The 20,465-nt window shown below is 40.0% G+C and overlaps 1 protein-coding gene across 4 annotated transcripts in view; it reads left to right on the forward strand.

Annotated features, from left to right (window-relative positions):
* Nucleotides 1–742: 742 nt before the first annotated feature.
* Nucleotides 743–20,465, forward strand: part of PDCD4 (programmed cell death 4) — a 57,783-nt gene continuing 38,060 nt past the window's right edge. The window contains exon 1 of one of the 4 annotated variants that reach the window (XM_072995560.2): nt 743–1,454. The gene's annotated coding sequence lies outside the window, so the exon portion shown is untranslated. The remainder of the gene's footprint in view (nt 1,455–20,465) is intronic. The other 3 variants (XM_072995563.2, XM_072995555.2, XM_078389511.1) reach the window with 3 other exon arrangements.

The raw sequence follows: 20,465 nt of genomic DNA on the forward strand, positions 1-20,465 counted from the left end.
AGCACAATTATACCTGAAAAAAGAAATTTGTGTGATGTCATACATGATTCATAGTTCAGTTGCTAAAAAGTAGGGACTGTCCAGAAATCATGTGAAACGTGCCTTGAAACTCCCTGCCAGAAAGGGAGGTAAGAGAGAATATTAGTGAATATTGACTTGGATTTGTTTATAACAAAAGAGGATATCTGAATATACAAATGTCTATCTTTATTCTGACTGACTACTGAAGAAATGTTGGGCCAAACAAGAAGAATGTTCAGTAACAAGTCCATCAGTTGCCTGGTTTTGGTTCCAGCTAGAAAAGTAAGTGGAACTCACTGGCTAAAATCCTGTTGTTTAGTGGAGTAAGTTGCAACTAGAAGGTGCATATTTGAATCAACAGAACTTGCAGAAGAGTTGACTGATCCAATTCCCATTAGCTCAGTGTGCCTATTCTAGTATCAAGAGAATTTCAGCCACTGTTTAGCTTTGTATTTCTTTGCTGCTAGGGCAGTTACAAGCAAAGCAACAGTCAGACGTGATGCAAAATGATAGCATCCATCCAGCAACTGGTGATTTGTTGGTGTATTAGCCATGCTGATTCCTGATAGTGAGCCTGTATCAGGTTTTTATTTCTTTCACTTTCAAAAGCTAGTTATACATCTTCAGCCCTTTGAATTCTCATAAATATCTGCAGTAATGTATGAAAACTAATGTAAGTTTCAGTCATTGTAAAATACTTTTATTCTGTCATTATCTACAGAAGTACCTGTCACAGCTTGCAGAAGAAACGCTGAAGAGGAACGAAAAAGAAAGCAGTTTGGCACAAGATGATACTGGAATTGTACCTCACTTTGAGGAGAAAAGGCTATGATATTGACTAATTTGAAATGAAGAGCTCGGCCTTGTTTTTGCTTTTTTTTTACTGTGATCCTGATGATACACCTTTAGTTTGCACTCTGGTGAAGGAGGGAAAGTGTAATGAAGAAAATTATAAAAATATAATGCCTGCAACACAGTGAAGCAACAGTGATAATCAGCAGAGTTCACCTTCCTCAGATGGGTCTCTCTCTCCCCTCCCTCTCCTCACCATCCTTCCCTCTTTAAATCAGAATTCTCAGGGATTTTCTCAGTATTAGTTCTGATGTAATTTCACGTAAATTGTTAGAATATATTAACTGGAAAAACTGACCTGAATAAATTTATTTGTATAGTATTTTAATTTACTCACCACTGAGCAATGAACCACAGGTCTTTTAATCATATCCTTATGTTAGTGTGTTATTGTTGGTAATGTTGTGACAACACTATCCTGTCTTGTTTGAAGTAATCCATGGTCCATATGTTTGAAGGTTTACAACCTCCATCAGAGGGGACAGAAGCAGTGAAGCCCCTTCATCTTCAGTCCTTAGACATGTTTCAGAAGACTGAAATCTGAAAACTTCTAGCACATCAGGTTCCACATTTAGTCACTGGTAAGATTGGCAATAATTCTCAGATTTTCATAAAGCTTTATTACTATTAAATCTATACAGATTTGCACATGACTAAACTAATAGTTTTAAGTGGAAAAAAACCCACCATTCTTGTCTAGGTGATGCACCTTTATTTTAAATGCTGCACCATCTTTGAAGAAGCATTGCTTCTTGCATGAAAAAGATGTTGACAAGGAATGTCTCTTCTAAGATGGTGCCTGCAACCCTGGGTTGAGTGGCATTTGTCTGCTGTATAATGAAGCAATCTTACTGAAGCTAAGTAGACTGGATCTGGTCTGTTCCTAGATTAGAAACTTTCTGAAAATCCTGTGTAAGCTCCCTTGTGTTCCACGATGGAACAAAGTTAGATACATCTTCAAACGTTTTTCAGTAATTAAATAGCTGAACATTGAAACCTTAATTTGAGCAGACTTTGAATTTCACTTCCATTAATTTCTATGTTAATATATAGAGGCTCAACATAGTATCAGATGTGGATTTCAACAATATGTATGTTATGTAATATAGAGTTGCACTAAAATAAGCAGTTTATTTATTTTATTTATTTCCATGAAGCTTGAAGTGCTTGGATGTATAGAGCCTTTTAGTAGCATTTCTCATAAGTTTTAAATGTTCCAAGAACCATTGAGTTGCTGAGCCAATTCAAAAAAAGACAAAGCATATTTACTGTAGTTTCTTATTCAGGATGTTTTTGAGGGAAATGTGAAATGTTATAGGAAAATACAGGAGAAAGCTTCTTCTCATCCTAAATTTTAACAGATTATCTTCCCATACTATTGGCACTTTTTGTATTTGAATTAATTGGCACAAATACTAAAATACAGGCCAGGAACATGTTACCTTCCCCCTGCTACCAAGATCCTTTTCCTTGCAAGGTGGGGAGGTGTGAGATCTGTTCAGTGCCTGCTGTCCCTAAGTTGGGTTCCATTTTATTAAATGGTATAAATGTTCCATTTCTTTCCATTAGAGATGGGGCGAAGCTGCCCATTTCCAATTCATGAATTTTAGATCCTTGGAATCCCTGGCCTTTGGCTTAGCAATTAAATGATGGGGCAGGTGAGCATATGTATTGTCTCTTGAGATACTAAGTGTACCAAATTTCTGCATACATCTTTTAAGAACATTTTATTGCATCTTTCAATACAAACATTTTCACGGTAGCTATGAGAGTTCTAAAACAACAATTAAAGCAGAAAAAAAAGTTAATATCCAGAACAGCAAAAAAGAATCAATGTTTACAGCCAGGATTCAGAAACACATATAACCTTCCAGGATTATACAAAAGATACTGTTAGTTTGTGAAGCCATTTCTATAGCCAAAATTTGTGAGGTGCGTCTCAGTGAAAATACTGACATTGACAGTTTCAGGTATAGAAAGATGCATTTATTTCTCAAGGACCTGCCTCTTCAACATAGTGTGTCAAGCACATGCTAATATAATCTAGCCCAAGGCATACCCACCTCTTCCCTCCCTGCCCAAAAAGCTCTGCTAGTGCTGTGAAACTAGCATTTTCTTAGAACAAAAATGGTTCCCCTTGCTTTGGAATTCTTGCAGCAAAAATCTGAAATATAAGAAACATAACTTCTAACCTGCCTTAATTCACAAATGTAGTCTGTACTGACTAATATGTATGTATAGCACAAGGCACTCTTAAATGTAGCCAAAGATTATTTATTATTATGCCAAAAGGTTTCTTGTATGTAAATTATTACAAAGTATATTAGTTAAGCATTTTAACATCTTTAGAACGTACAATGTTTTCTTACGTGTTTCAACCAATTACTCTTAAGGGGCATCACTATCCCTTTTTTTCTCGTTTTGAAACTAAAGAATCTACAAATTGGCCCATAAAATCTGACATATTTTGCTACTGAACTTCATACTAGTGCTTGGTATTAGACTTTCAGGGTTTTTCTGTCTTAGTTAAGTCCATGATCTGTTGATCTATACTTGAACTGGACCAGATGTTACTATTTATTAAGTTCACTCAAATGTTGTTTAATTTTTGCATTGTAAACATTTGAAATGTGTGGAACTTAAATTAGTTAGGAGATACCACAAGTTTTAATTGTACTTCAGATTTTAGATGGCATTTGTTAAAATAAATGAATTATTGTAATAAAGGTAATTCTAATGACCATTCAGGAGCTGGTGAACTTTCTTATCATAGTAGCTTTCATATGATCTTAAAGATTGCTGTGCAGAGTATTTCTAATTTATTAATCAAAAGTTGAAGACAAGATGATGAAGGAGATTTGTCCAAAAAACCGCACATAAAAATATAGCAATTAGTTTTTAACATGTCACAATGTTTTTGTTCTCTTAATTTTTTATTTTTGTTTTGTCTTTTGGTCTACGATGATTCCACAAACTCATTCTGCCATCCTTCTCCACACAGAGATACTAAAATATGTTTCATTTGTCTTTTAGCCAATATTGAAAATTATAATGTACTTCATCTTACTTCTCCTCCTGAGATGTGAAAAGCTTAATTTGATTTAAAATATATCATGCAAATATCATCTGCTAGTGATCAGTCCAGACTAGGAAATACAGTGGTGCCTCGCCAGACGATTGCCTCGTGGGACGAAAAACCCGCAAGACAATTGTTTTTGCGATCACTATGGTGCCTCGCAAGACTTTTTTTCTATGACCGTGCTTCACAAGACTTTTTTTTTGGAGACTGATGCTTCACAAGACGTCTTTTTTTTTTTTAGACTGATGCTTTGCAAGATTTTTTTTTTAAGGACCGATGCATAGGGAACCTTGCAAGACAATTTTTTCACAAGATGATGATTTTCACGGAACGAATTAAAATCGTCTTGTGAGGCACCACTGTACTACTTTTTTGGACTGTTGTATGCCTTAGAGAAACTGTCTCTAAACTCCATGTTGTCTGGGATATTCTGGGACCTATCAGACAAACAAAGTTCTGGTCAGGCTTAGGCCCAGTACACTTGTGACATTTCATATTTATGAAGAAAATAACCCTGTAAGCTGTTTCTGAATGTACTGTTGAATATCGTGGGAAGGCAGGGAGAAATGGAGAATGCATAAGTTTATGTTTTATGTGAACTGCAAATAACTTCGCTGTGGCAATTACTTCAGAAAGTTGGATGTAATTCTTGTCCCCAATTTTATTTTATTTTTAATAAGTTCCTTTAATACATGGTTGCTATTCTCTTCTCATTCAGCTTTTCTGTTATGAGTAGGCTTCCCTCTAATGGACAGTTAATTATTGCAACTGAATATATTAATGTTTCACCTTTTAATCTTGCGTTTTTAGATACAGTGGATCCTCGACTTACGGAATTAATCCTTATTGGAACAGTGTCCGCAGGTCAAAAAGTCCGTAGGTTGAATATCCATTTCCCATAGGAATGCACTGAAAACCATTTAATCCGTAACTGTCCATTTTTGCTCCATAGGAACTAATGGAAAGCCTGCTAGGCAGAATTTTTTTTCTTTTTTCTTCTTTTGACCTAAGGTGAACGTAGGTCAAAAAAAGGGCAGGAAAAGGGGGCAGCAGGGAACAGTTTTAAAATCACATTTAAAAGTTTTTTTTTTTAACCAAGCCTGTTTGCAAGCCAGCATTCTTCCTCCACAGAATTCTTCAGGAGAAAGAGAGACATGAATCTGAACTGCATTTTAAGCCTGTTTGCAAGCCAGCATTCTTCCTCCACAGAATTCCTCAGCACAACCAAGCCAAGCCAAACCAAACCAAACCCAAGGTTTTTCAACCAAGCCAAGCCAAACCAAAAGGCAGGAAAGGAGGGAGGGAGGGAACAATGAGGAAAGAAAGAAAGAAAGAAAGAAAGAAAGAAAGAAAGAAAGAAAGAAAGAAAGAAAGAAAGAAAGAAAGAAAGAAAGAAAGAAAGAAAGAAAGAAAGAAAGAAAGAAAGAAAGAAAGAAAGAAAGAAAGAAAGAAAGAAGGTCATCACTGGGGCACACAGACCCCTCAGACAAAGGTTTGTGCTTTGAACATAAAAAGAGAGAAAACAGAGACCGAGAAGACAATGGGGGGAGAGTTTTTGGAGGCTAAAACACACATTTTTAAAAAAACACATTTTAAGAACAACATTTTAAAAACCAGCAACTTTTAAACAAAACACATTTTAACAGGAACAAAGCAACTTTTAAACCAACCAACCAAGCCACCCAGCCAGCCACCAACACCTTTTAAAACAAAAGAGAGGTGACTTAGCTTTCATTGTCTTCTCGAGGACATGACTGCGAGGTAGAGGTCCCCTCCTTTGGGTCATCTTCTCCAGGGGGTCCCTGCCGCTGTCTCTTCACTGCAGGCTCCATCCTGGTGAAAAATCTGTCCAATGTTGTCTGTTTGTCCTGTGCTGAAGAATCTTCCGGAAGTGGCTGACCACGTTGTCATTCATCATGTCCAAAATTCTTCCTGTCACAGTCTTGTTTGGGTGGTGCTTCTCAAAGAAGTCCTGGCACTTGGTCCACATCTGGCAGACGGATTTGATCTCATCGCTGCTAACCTGCAGTTCCTCTTCCTCAGTAGAATGCTCATCCACAAGAGCCTTGTGCTGCTCGCTTTGCAGTTCTGCAAGTTCTTCCGTCGTCAGCTCCTCTTCACGTTCTTCAACGAGCTCCTCTACATCCTCTTCATCGACATCCAGACCCATGCCTTCACCCATGGCGACAATGTCCCTCACCAACTGTGAATCAGTCCCTTCAGTGCCACTGTCTGCAACACATTCTGGCCAGAGTTCTTCCAGGCTGAGTTCAAGGTCCTGATTGTGACATCCTGTCAGGTCTTGTCAGTGACTCTGACGCTATGGAGGACATTGAAATGTGTCTTCCAGAACTCTTTCAGGGTCAGGGACGTCTCCTCAATGATATTGAAGCACCTGGTGAAGAGTGCCTTTGTGTACTGCTTCTTGAAGTTGCTGACCACTTGCTGGTCCATGAGCTGCAGAAGAGGTGCTGTGTTGGGGGGGAAGGAACTTGACCCTGATGAAATCCTTGTCAATGTCCTCCATCAAGGATGGGGGGTGTGCCGGGGCGTTGTCCATCAGCAGAAGGCATCTCTCAGGAACCTGGTTGTCTGAAAGATATCGTCTTACAGTGGGTACAAACTCCTCATAAGGCCATTCCAGAAACAGCTGCCTTGTCATCCAAGCTCTTGCGTTGGCCCTCCACATGAAAGGCAGTGTGGCCTTTTTGACTTTCTCTTGTTGGAATGGGCAAGGAGTCTGGGAGTGGTAGATCAGCAGAGGCTTGATCTTCAGATTGCCTGTGGCATTGGTGCAGAACAAAAGGGCCAATCTGTTCTTCATGGGTTTGTGGCCCAGCAGTTTCTCTTCCTCCTGGGTGATGTAGGTTCTCCTGGGCATCTTCTTCCAGAACAGCCGTGTCTTGTCACAGTTGAAGACTGTGCTGGGGGAGGTAGTCTTCTTCCTTGATGAATTCAGCAAACTCCACCTTGAAGGCTTCTGCAGCATTATGGTCAGAACTTGCAGCCTCCACATATCTTGTTACGCAATGGATGCCACTTCTCTTCTGGAACTTTTGGAACCACCACTTGCTGGCTTTGAATTCTTCTTGCACTGCACTTCCGGAGGGGTTTCTTTCCATTAAATCACTGTGCAGCTTCCTCGCTTTTTCACAGATCATGGCTTCACTGATGGTGTCCCCTTTCAGTTGTTTCTCATTGATCCACACCAGTAAAAGTTTTTCCATTTCTTTGTTATGGTTGTGACTCCTTTTGCCACATCAATGTGCCTCAGGACAACTTTCATCTTCAGCATGGTACCAATGGTGGACTTTGCCATCTGGTATTCAGCAGCCAGTTCAATCAAACACATGCTTTGTTCATTCTTTTTGATTATTTCCTTTTTGTGTTCAATGGAGATGATCTTTTTTGGGGGCTTGCTCTGTTCTTTCTTTGGAGTCATGACTATGGTTCAGCTCACCAGAGTACACAAATCCTGCATCAACAAATAAACACAGTCCCTGATTTTAAGGGGGAAAAAGACTGTGGAGTCCTAAACTTAAACTTTAGACTTGGGTCTGAACTGCATTTTAAAGCCTGCCTCCCTGCCAGGTTGCCTGGCTGGCTGCCATTTTAAAGCCCGGCTGCCTGCATCTACAACCACCAAAGACGCTCTCAGAAAATTTTCTGATTTAAAGAAAAGAAGACTTTGGAGTCTTAAAGTGCATTTTGCTTGCTTCAAAAATCAGCAAGCATTAAAAACCCATTGAACACCATGCCATCCACCACAAGCCCTCACAGAAAATTTTCTGTACATTTGAAACCCACACATTTTAAAACAAAAGAGAGGTCTTGTACACAAACCATAAAATCCACAGAATGCAAAAATAAATAAATACAGTAAATTTTATATTTAAAAATTACTGTACAGTCTAATTTTCACATTTAATTTTAATTTAACATTACAGTCTACTTTTCACATTTTAAATCTACACTGCAAGACCCATCAGAGCACAGAAACATAACCCCCACCTAGCCCTAATCCCCCCCACCAAGCTGCAAAAAACCCAGTAAATGTACAGAACAGTACAGCACTCATCCAAAACAGGCAGCCTCTCTGCTTAAAAAAAGACAGTCAAAAACTAAAAAGATATTTTTTTAAAAAAATCCAAAAAAACAAAAACAAAAACACAGTCCGGTACCAGGCAGCACCAGACAGTACCAGGCAATACAGTACTGTACCAGGCAGTACCAGGCAGACTTGCTGAAAACTCTCTCCCTAACCACTCTTTACGTAACTGCCGGGATGAGCAAGGAAGCAGACTACTCTCTTCCCTGGCCAACGGTCAACTGAAAGCAGTTCAAATTTCCCACTTTCCCCGCCTCTCCCACTTTTTTTTCAGTCCATAGGTCGATTCTCTGGCTGCAAATCGAAGTGAAACTTTGCGGCCAGCGAAGTACATACGTCGAAAAGTTCGTAAGTGGAGCTGTATGTAAGTCGAGGGTCCACTGTACGTAATTAGACTTCTGAAATGCCAATATTAAACTGTCTTCCAGCCCTGAAATGAAGTTATCTGAATTGTTCAAAACTGAATTTCTAAGTTTAACTTCTTGATATATTTACGAATAAATGTTAGCTAACCATGTGTCTAGTAAAGCGTCATTGCTTTGGAAACTGCTTTCCATGCAGTATTTAGGAGTATATCAGATGCTGTACAAAGGCTAATATTTCATATTTTATATTAAATGTTGTATGGATTTTGGGCCTGGGGATTTTAGCTACTATGCAGATTGTATGAAGACTTGCTGTTGAATGTAGATTGGAATCATTTCTAGAGCGCTACTATGAAAGAATGTGAATGAAACAAAGCACAAACAATAGCAGCATGATTTTAAGTATTCAAACCCTGGATTAGTCCTATAGCATCACAGAAATGAAAAGATTTTAATTCTGAAATTGTGACGCTTGAAGACTTGTTATGTAAACATCTTATTGTACTAAACAATGCTGCCAGATTGTAGCCCCTAAGTCTTTATCATCTCCTCAAAGGTTCCAAGGTAATAAAAAAGTATTCAGATGAACTTTCCATCCATTCTTCAAAAAGTCACTATTCCCATCCTCTGCCTTCATTGGTTGCTTTCTTGCCCGTTGAAGCAGACAGGAAGGGAACTGGTGGCGGAATACATTAGCAAGCAGCAACTGTTCTGCTTCTGACTTATTTAAACTGCCCTACTGTTTATTATGTATTCTTGCTGAAATAAAACCTAGAGTTGCCTTTAGCTAGGTTGCTATCCCTTGTTGTGCCTTCTAAAACAAATTGCATCGATCTGATGAAGCCTTTCTTGTTGACTATACTGCTTTAGCAACAAGCCATGAGATTTATCTTCAGAAACCCAAAGACACAGTAAATAAATCTGATTGGGTCAATTGCAGCTGCGTTTAAGGAGAACTCAACCTAGAACCAGGATCATGATTTGCCAACTGCATACCGTATTTTTCCGTGTATAAAATGACACTTTTTCCTTAAATAATTTGAGAAAAAATATGAGGATCATTTTATACACAGAAGGCAGCTCTTTACCACTGCTTTTTGTGAAGGCATGGGGCTTAGCAAAAAGGAAGGGGAAGCATTGCTCCCTTCCTTTTTTCTAAGCTCCATGCCTTCTCAAAAGTTGAGGGGCATGGGGCTTTAGCAAAATGGAAGGGGAGTTGTTGCTCCCTTCCTTTTTGCTAAGCTCTGTGCATTCTCAAATGGTGAGGGGTGTGGGGCTTTAGCAAAAAGGAAGGGGAGGTGTTGCTCCCTTCCTTGTTGCTAAACTCCATGCCTTCTCAAAAAGCAAGGAAAAGCGGCATAGATTTTGATAGTCGCTTTTCTTGCCTTTTGCCAAGGCATGGGGCTTAGCAAAAAGGGAGCCCTTTGATCCCTGCTTTTGCTAATTTGGGGTTAGAAAAGGGGGGTTGTCTTATACTTTGGGTCATCTTATAAACTGAAATATACAGTACTCCCTTCTTCATAGTTCTCCTTCATGGGTTATCAAAAGAAAGGTATACCTGAAACCTCAAGCTGCATTAAAGGGTTACAGCATGCTGCTATATATTGACAATCTGTTCAAATGGTTTCAGTTGACTTACCAAGATTTTTCCCCCAATTGCTAGGTGGGGCCTGTGGTGCATGTATCACCTTGAATTGGCATAGTGCTTATTCAACATTCCTCCAGAAAATTGGGATGTGTCCAAATTTAATTATAAAATCTCTGCTTGCAGTTCCTTTGAACATGTTTGAACGTGTTTTCCTTTGTTTTTGAAGCTTTAAAGAGAAACTGATTTTTTCTTAGGCATGGTAGTGTTAGCAAAGCAGACTGCATAACTTCAGTTTATCTTAAACGGATAGCAGCAAGCTAATGCCAATAGCTGCTTACTTTTAACCAATAGGGAGTATATTACCTGAACAGAATGGTGTGCATGTTTTAATGAAACACCTGGTTTGCCTTTAAAATGGAAAGAGACTCAGATCTGCATCCTCACTCCATTGGAAATAAATGTTTCATTATGTTCTAATATAATTTCAATACAGCATGATAGATTAGAGGTGGGAACCCTTCACTATTGCCCTACAGCTTTATTTTTTCCTGGGTAGCAGATGTACTGCTTGCTGGGTAACTCTGTGAGTTGAGTACTTTGTTGTAGAGCCAGAGGTCCCACATTTGATTGCCTATTCTGCATTCTGGGAGAAGAGTCAGCCTGTGTAGTCTTGGGCACGTTCTACAGTCCTAAAGCAGCTACAAAGGAAGAGAATAGTAAATCACTTCTGCATATTTTACCCCCTTAAATAGGGTCACCACAAGTTGGAATCAATTTGATGGCATGTAGTTAAAATTATTATTAAATCGAAATACTGGAATTGTGTACTGGCTATATACCTCAATTTTTAAGGGTTTTTTAAAATTATAGAATGCCTGCCATATGCAATTTATCCAGGCAGTGTATAGTGATAGATTAATATTGTACAAATACACTGGCAGCGATCCTCTGCTCAAATGTAGAGTGCAAGGGCGGTGTGCTGGAATATTTCACATGTGCCTCAGCAATCTACAGCTTGCAGTTATTTACTGTATGTATTTATTTTGCATTTGTAGGCTGTCTTCCTCCTTGTGAGGGGATTCAAGGCAGCTCATAATGTTAAAACAAATAATACTAAAAATACATTAATTACAGATTTAAAAGCAATAATCCATTAATTTAAAAGCATTTAAAATGTTAAAAATAAACTTAATAGGGACTCAGTCATGATTGTTAAAAGTCATAATATATTTATTAAAAGTCATAATAGTCATAGTTATTAAAAACAGCATCCAGGGACTCATTCAAAGTTATTAAAAGCCTGCCTGAAGAGATGGGTCTTTGACTGCTTGTGAATGTATAAAAGGGAGGTGGCCTACCTAACTTTCCAAGGGATAGCACTCTACTGCTTGGGAGCAGCCATGGAGAAGGCCCTCTTCGTCTCCCCATCAAATCTTTGGAGCCCCTTATTGGCCAGTATTCCCCAATATGCAGAGGAGGTATATTTGTGTACAGGAACCCTCTCTTACTGATACAGGACAGAGCAGTATTCAGCTCTTGTCCTACATGGGGGTTCATATATGTACCCAAAGATTAGCTGAAATGGTTACTTCAGGAGAAAATTATAAGAGGACAGGAGTCAAATGGCAGTTTGGCTCACGTCATGCAGTCAGAAACAAACTTCAGAGTTTTCCCTTTTTTATACCTCTCATCGGGTGCATCAACACTTAAATCTTCATATACCTTTAATTTAAGGGGAAAATAGTGTTTTGTCATGAAAGAAAATTCAACATGATTCAACATTTTTTAAAAAACATGATTCTTCATTTCTCTTTTTGCTAGTGATTTCTGCTCTTCGTTTTTGTGGGGATCAGTTCTACTGATTGGCAGCATGGATTTAGCACATCTGTTTTAGAAGAAATTGCACTGGCAGCTTTAGCCTTCAGAGTGCCACCAGAAAGTTGTGCTTGCCAAAATTTTGCTTCACTGTTTGCTCTCTGTGGAGCTACAGTGACCCAGTGACATGAGAAGGAAACCAACCCATTATTCAGTTTCCTAATGTGGATTGCTCACAAACATACTTTTTTTCAGGCAGCATTCCTTTGCTAGATAAATAAGGGATGGGGACAGGAAATTGCAGTTTGAAGGCTGGGAAAAACTTATGGCCCATCACAGAAAGATGCTCCATTTAATATCTCTCTCTCTCTCTCTGTCTCTGTCTCTCTCTCTCTCTCTCTCTCTCTCTCACACACACACACACACACACACACACACACACACAGCGTGGTTTTGGGCTGGGTGGTGGGATTATGTTTCTGTGCTGTGATGGGTCTTGAAGGGTTTGTTTGTTTTTTTGTTGTTTTTCCCCCCATTTCCAATAGGTCTTGCAGGGTTTGTTTGCATTTCCCCCCCCCCACTTCGGCCAGAGCGGATAAATCGCATTTCTGATGGGTCTTGCATGGTTTTTGTTTGTTTGTTTGTTTTGGGGGGGGTGATTTTTTTTCTTCAGCATGAATGGAGTAATTGCATTTCAGTGCATTCCTATGGGAAATGGTACTTTGACTTACAACCATTTCGAGTTACGACCGGAGTTCCGGAACCAATTAAATTCATAAGTCGAAGCACCATTGTAATTTGTTCTTCACACTTTCATCACTGTGATACATACTGAAAATTTCCCAGAATAAGATCTTCACCTACTTCCAATGCAAGTTCCCCATTTGAGATGTGAAAGCACAAATCCTGATTCAGACTTTTGAATCTCAGTCAACCCAAAAGGTGGGAATTGTATACAGTATGTCTTGTAAGCTTTAGTCTAAGTCCTGTGGCACTTGTCTGTGGTGTAGTAATTAGCATACTTCTTCAGCAGACAGAAGCTGCAGTGTTGTGAGTTTCCTAATTTCATATGCTGAGACAGTGATCAGAAGAGCAGTGCCTTGACTTGCCCAGTCTAAACTTCTACTTGGTAGTTAATCAACTTTGTGGACTCTCATATACAGAAAATTGACTGAAATCCTGGCCAGCACAGCTAGTGAAGAATTCTGGGAATATTAGTCCAAGAACATCTGGGGACTCAAGGTTGGAAACCATTGCCTTAAAGTGTGATTAAGAAGCTAAAGTTTGGGCTTATTATTATAAACTGTCCATGAACCCACATCTTGGATTGGAAGGCGTTGCGCCATTAGTCTAACTGCTCTGAGGATGAAAAGAGTGAAACCAAGACATATTTCCCAGGTGGTGTGAAATAGGGTTGTCCCATGGGCTCTCATTGCCCCAAATATATAAAAACTGTAACATTTCTACCCACCATTTGTCTTAGAGCAGGGATAGGTGGTTTTGTATTCATTAGTGGATCTCTCTTCTCTTTCTCCCTCTGCTGAAGCTTTTGGAAATTTGGGGAAGAGGCAAAGCCTGATGAAGCAGGCTTCTCAACAGAACTAGTGGTGGCACAGCTTTCTTTCTGTATTCTTGCTGTAGTCCGATGCTCGTCTGGTTATTATTAGGAGTTGTAGTCCAAATAGGTAACTATTCTCATTTCTGCTGATAACATCCTGAAAAACTAATAATTTTGGCTCCTCTTCTCTGTGAGCTGTTTCTATTCTTGGTGGGCATGACAAACAACTAAAAATATCTAGCTTCACTGCAGCTTTACAGTTGATCCTTTTAAGAACTCTGTAATTGCCCCATCTATTTTCCCTTTGTGTTCATATTCTCAGATTAAATACCTGAGGGCAGGATCTTTATGTTTCCAGAGAGGCAAACCACTGGAAGTTCTTCTATCTAGATGAGCAGAGTACAGTGGTGCCTCGCATTACGAGCGCTCCATTTGACGACAAAATCGCATCACAATGATTTTGCGATCGCAAAAGCGATCGCAAAACGATGTTCCCTATGGGGGAATTTCGCTTTGCAATGATCGGCCCACTGTTTCGATAACCGATTATTGCAAAGCGATGATTTTTGGTCAGCTGATTGGTGGTTTCAAAATGGCCGCCGAGTGAAAAACATGGCCGCCCGCTGTTTTCTGGCAAAGATTCCTCACTGCACGGGCAGCAAAAATGGCCGCGCTATGGAGAATCTTCACTGGACAGTGAGTTTTAAGCCCCTAGGAACGCATTAATTGGGTTTTAATGTGTTTCTATGGGCTTTTTAAAATTGCATGACGACGTTTTCATTCGACAGCGATTTTTTTTGAACAAATTAACGTCATGCGAGGCACGACTGTATCAAGCCTTTGCACTACAATTAAATACAGTGGTTCCTCAACTTACGATCGTCATGACTTGCAACCAAATTGAGTTACAACCAGCTCCAGATGCAACATTTTGCTTGACTTGCGACCGGACCTTTGAATTACGACTGGAAAAAAGGTGGTGGGAAAGGTGGGGAAATTTGAACTGCTAACCATTGGTCAGTGAAGAGGCTGCTTCTTTGTAGCTCCTTTGCCCCAGCAGTTAGAGAGTATGTGTTTGCAGAGAGGCTTCGGACTGCCTGGTACTGCTTTTTGCTTTTTAAAATGCCTGTTCTGAGTGAGCACATTGTATTTTTAAAATTATTAGGATATAATAAAGCAGGTTTTGAAATCTTGCCCATTTCAATGGCAGTCAATAATTATCTCTCTCTCTCGCTCTCCCAATCACCACCACCGCTCAGCCAGCCACCCTACTCTTCCAGCCAGACCAGTTAGTTAGTTGGCGCTCCCGGGTCTTCGATGGGTCTTGCAGTGGGTTTTTAAGTGGGTTGGGGGGGGGTCAGCCGGAACAGATTTGTCCCATTTCAATGCATTCCTATGGGAAATGGTGCTTTGAGTTACGACCATCTGGAATGGATTAAGTTCATAACTTAAGGCACCACTGTATGTAAATATGCCTCTTACTTCTCTTTATAAGTGCATCTGTGCCCTAAGCATCTTTGGAGAATCAAAAGAGACCTCAGTTATGCTCCAGGAACAAAGGGAGCTATCACTGTTAAGCTTTAGTATACAGTGGTGCCTCGCTTAACGGGCCCTCCATTGAGCGACAAAACTGCATAGTGACGAAGATTTTGCGATCGCATTGCGATGTTTTAAATGGGGTTTTTTGCTTTGTGATAATCAGTTCCCTGTTTCGCTTACCGATCATCGCAAAGCGATGATTTTTTAACAGCTGATCGGCAGTTCCAAAATGGCCACCGGGTAAAAAAATGGCCACCCGCTGTGTTTAGGGACAGATTCCTCGCTTAAGAGGCAGCGAAAATGGCCGCCGTATGGAGGATCTTCGCTTTAAGGTGAGTTTTAAGCCTGTAGGAACACATTAAACAGGTTTTAATGCGTTTCTATTGGGTTTTTTTAATCGCATAGCGACGAAATCGCTCAGCAGCGATTTTTGCTGCACGGATTAACGTTGCTATGCAAGGCACCACTGTACCATCTTTCAAATGTTCAGCTACTGGCTTCCCCTCTCTAAAAGTTTACATGGATCAGGCAGGTGTCTCTTGATAGTTCCCTAGTTTGCCACTAGCCCAGCCAACAAGAGTTGCTAATGAATTTCTGAATAATATCTGCCGATGTGTTCGGTTATTTTGCAGACACCTTTGTTATGTTTGATGGAGCCTCCTTCAGATTGCAGAGACATAGATTAGGGCTACATAGTACATCACTTCAGATGGATCATCTTACTACTTCAAAAGGGTCAAAGGCATCTAACCTGCACAGGGCCTACCTGTGGTCTGAGCAGGGTGGGTGTGGTGATTCATCAAACAGTGGTGAAGTGAAGTTTCACCCCCACTACAGACTGCCAGCTTTGGTTGGGGCGGGGAGACCATGAAATAGGCTTTTAATTAGTGAAGTAAATTATGCAGCCATCTTGACTGAGGGAGCCAAAAAATATGTATGCTTTTTCAGAGACAATTTGGGGGGAGGAAAAAAGGAGATTGGGGAAGCCTTTTCTTGCATCAATTCCCTCTGTTTTATTTATTTAGAGTCCAAGCCATTGTATTTAATCAGGATTCATTAACTGAAAAATATTTTTTTTTTAAATCTTTAAACCCACTGCTACAAATGTTCACAATATTGTCACCCTGGCCAGAAGTTACAGAATGTGCCAGTGACTGACTGGAAACAAAAATAAATGAATGAATAAATAACTAGTTAAATATTACAGCCAGAATCCTATTGCTAGTCCCAACATTTTGAAAAATAAACTGATTTTCCTTTGGCTTTTCTGCCACATGCTGTTAGGAGCTTCCTTGTAGTATTTTGGCACCAACTCCCAGTAAACAAACAACAATTCTTGACATAGACAAAGGTAAAACTGATAACCAGTCAGGCGATTCACTTGGCATGGCTGCTGGGTCATGTTCAGCTTTAGTCGACTGCATGAAATCCTTTCCAAACAGAGGGATCTGGATTTCCTTATTTTGTAAAAAGTCAACTCCTAACTTGTGACCTGGATACAGCAACAAGCATGGATTGTTTAGTGAAATGGCCAGAAAAGTAATAGCATCTTAAATTTGTGTATCTGATCTGTCCCTGAATCCCCTTTCAACTGGCCAGTACTCTTCTTCTTGCCAGATCAGTCACAGGCAAAAATTACAGGCGATTGCATCCCTTGAAATATTGCAGAGGGTTTTTGTGTGTGTGTGTGTGTGTTTTGGTGGTTTTTTTTTTTTTTTTTTTGCTAATGAATACATATCAGTCTTTCAAAAAGCACGGTAAATTTTTCTTCTCTGGACTCAATTCTCAGAACACTCCAGACCGCAGAGCCACAATCTTGCTTGCTGGCTAACTCTGAAAGCTGTACTGTAATCCAAATCAGGTAGTTTGTTAAGCCTAGTTCATCCCTATTTGAAATAGATTGGTTACACAGCTTTTTCAGAAAATTTTAAGTTATTCAGCATTGTCACAATTACAGTAGCCACCATACCCTACAGAGAAGCACGGTGAATGACAGAATTTGTTCCTGCTCTCTAAATGTCATGTTCCTATGTACGGCAGGAATGGAGAATCTGTAGCTCTCTGCCTGTTGTTGAATTTGAACTATCAGTTCCAAGTAGCATGATGATCTGGGATTATCAGAGTGGGAGTCCAAAAACATCTAGATTGCCACATGTTCCCCTCATAGCAAGAGTGTGCAACACATGGCCTGTGAGCAGCATGTATCTCCACCCTTTAGTCGTTCGTGCAGCCCCTGCTACCGTCACTCCTTCTGATAGACTTGTGCTGCTCGCATTTAGTGATGCCTTACAAAACAAAACAAAAGGTTCTCTTCATAATGTGGAGAAATTTAACAGAAATTGGTTATATATTTACAGTTCCAAAGCCGGTAAACTAGTTACTTACCACAAAAGTTAAAAATTTTAGAAAATAATGTATTACTTCCCTGTTATTGCAAAGTAATTAAAATATATAATTTTTGATACCTGTAAAAAAGCAGAATATCACAAAACCACTGGTCTATGGTGCAAAACATGGATTTGTTTGTTTGTTTATTTATTTATTTATTTCCCACCCATCTGGTCAATTGACCACTCTGAGTGGCTAACAACACTTAAAAATACAATAATTTAAATGTAACATCAATATACATCAGTAATCGATTGTTCAAAATGGAAAGAAAAAAAGAATAAATCAAATAGTGGCTGGAGGGAAGGCCTGCTTAAAAAGCCAAGTTTTCAATTGGCTTTTGAAAATGCCCAGCGCAGGGGCCATATGAATCTCAGGAGGGAGTTTATTCCAAAGGCGAGGAACCACTGCTGAGAAGGCCCAGTTTCTTGTTTTTTCCTTCCGGGTCTCCCTTGGCGTTAGGCTCCTCAACCTGACCTCCTGGCTAGATCAAGTGGGATCTAGCGAGGCCCTAAACCGTTTATGGCTTTGTACGCAAGCATTAATACTTTAAAATCAACGTGGAACCGAACGAGCGGCCAATGCAAAGCGGCCAGAGTGGGAGTGATATGATGGTATTTTCTCACCCCACTAAGGAGTCTGGCCGCCGCGTTCTGCACCATTTGGAGCTTCCGCATCAACCTCAAAGGTAGCCCCACGTAGAGCGCATTACAGTGGTCTAATCTCAAGATTACAAGCACATGTACCAAAGTGGTGAGCACCCCAACATCAAGCTAGGGACGCAGCTGGGCAATCTGCCAAAGATGGAAATAGGCGGAACGGACCACTGATGCCACCTGCGTTTCCACAGTGAGCGTCAGGTCCAGGTGGATCCCCAAGCTGCGAACCTCACTCTTCGTGGTGAGAGTCCCCCCCAAATGAGAGGGAGTTTCCCAAACTGCTGATGGTGGGGCTGCCCACCCTCAGGACCTCCGTCTTGTCCGGGTTCAACCTCAGCCCATTTCCCTGCATCCATTGCAGTACAGCCTCCAAGCAGCGCTGAAGGGACAGAATGGCATCCTCTGCAGTTGGTGAAAAGGAGAAATAGAGCTGGGTGTCATCAGCGGACCCCCATCTCCACCTATCCACGTTTCGGTTATGCACTCCAGGTCTGCATCCTCCTCCAGAATAAGATCGTGAATAACCTGGAATTTATTAGATACAGACCTGGCATAAGTAATGGATCTTAGCACCTCACTGCAACCATAAAAGTAACTAAACCCAATTATGTTTACACTGCCGAACTGAAGTTCTTCCTCTTTACAATACGATGGCAAGACAATACAGGGTGTCACTGGCTCAAGCATTCTAGCTCCATGATTAGAAGCAGAGCGACTTTAAGAGGAAAAGTTTGTTTTCTATTATTCTAATGGAAGGTTGCCTCAGTCCATATTTAGCAAATTTAGCTGGTTAAATGGGAAACAGCAAAGCTTTCTTTGTGTCAGATACACAACCCTGAAAGGTTTCGATTATTGTTGCCATAATTTAGTAAGAGGAGAAAGCATGTACAGTGGGGTCTCTACTTAAGAACTTAATCCGTATTGGAAGGTGGTTCTCAAGTTGAAAAATTCTTATGTTGAATCTGCATTTCCCATAGGAACGCATTGAAAACCATTTAATCCATATCTGCTCTTTTCCATCCATAGAAACTACAGTGGAACCTCTACTTAAGAACTTAATCCATTTTGGAATGGTGTTCTTAAGTTGAAACGTTCTTAAGTTGAAGCAAAATTTCCCATAGGAATGGATTGAAAACCAATTAATCCGTTCTGGATGTTTTTTTGTTATGTAGAGGTGTGTTCGTACATTGAACCATTAGTTCCCATAGGAACTAATGCAAAGCTGGTTAATACGTACTCTACCACTAGGGGGAGAATTTTTTTTAACCTAAGATGACCTAAGGTTAAAAAAAGAGCAGGAAAGGTTTTTTTTCCTGTTCTTATCTTGGATTTCTGTTCTCAAGTAGAAGCAAAATTTAGCAAATGGAGCTGTTTTTAAGTTGGATTGTTCTTAAGTAGAGACGTTCTTAAGTAGAGACCCCACTGTATTGGCCTTAATATGCCATGTAACCCAATTATGTCTTCCTTTTTGCCAAAATTAATTATTTATAAGTAACTCACTGTTTATAACTAGTTACTTCCCATGAAGATAGTAGTACAGTATTAATTCAGAACAGAGGGGAATCCAGACATCTGTCTATTATACTACCTAGCATACAGCTAGAACAATTCCCTGGTATCACCAGAAAGTATTTATGCAGTTTCCAGTTTCCTGCTGCTTTAATCCATATCACAATATTGTGCTATATGCAATTTGCAACAATTAATTGGTTAACATACACACCCAATATCAAAACCTCTCCCTAATTTCTCCATCTCTTTTTGCAGCTTTCCACCCCTTATGGGACATACTCACCCTTTAACTCCTTCCACCTACTAGGAAGGGAAGAGTGTGTACCAGAATATGAGGGCAGAGGGATATGGAAATAAAAATATGGTGGCCTCTATTTTTCTTCAGTATTCTGTTATGTTCCTATATATGTTGCTCTGCTTTGCTATGTGTCTCTACAACTGTGTATTTGCTGATGATCCGATGCAACAGTAAGGCTGCTCACAAGAGTACATTGAAGCAAACTTGTTCTCTATTTTCCTCTCTCCTTCCAGGAACATGTTTTAATACATCACATTTTTCCAGCCATCTTTCCTGTCCTTCCTCCATTATGTTATACTACTGTGCTGATATATTTCTTTCCTACCAAAGGGGTAGTAGTGGTGCACACTGCATTCCTAACCATAAAACAGAGCAATCCTTGGAAACATTTCTGCTATCTAACAACCATCAATGCCACATAATTAAATGATCACAAAGCACTGCAATTTCTTCTCAAGCCACTACCTGCCACCATTTTCCCTTCACCCCATCATGGTTCCGCACCTGCCATTTTCATTAATTGTCAGGAATCTCAAGATGATCATTGTTTTCTTAAAAGTAAAGCAAAACCACTGCCATGCTTTCCTCCAGGACAACAGACAGTAAACTCAGAAGATGCTACACAGGCACAGGAAAAGGAGGATAAGAGCTGTATTTGGGGGCTATGCTTGATAGGTGAGAAA

This window comes from Pogona vitticeps, chromosome 3 (genome assembly GCF_051106095.1).
Source record: "Pogona vitticeps strain Pit_001003342236 chromosome 3, PviZW2.1, whole genome shotgun sequence".
Classification (NCBI taxonomy): domain Eukaryota; kingdom Metazoa; phylum Chordata; class Lepidosauria; order Squamata; family Agamidae; genus Pogona; species Pogona vitticeps.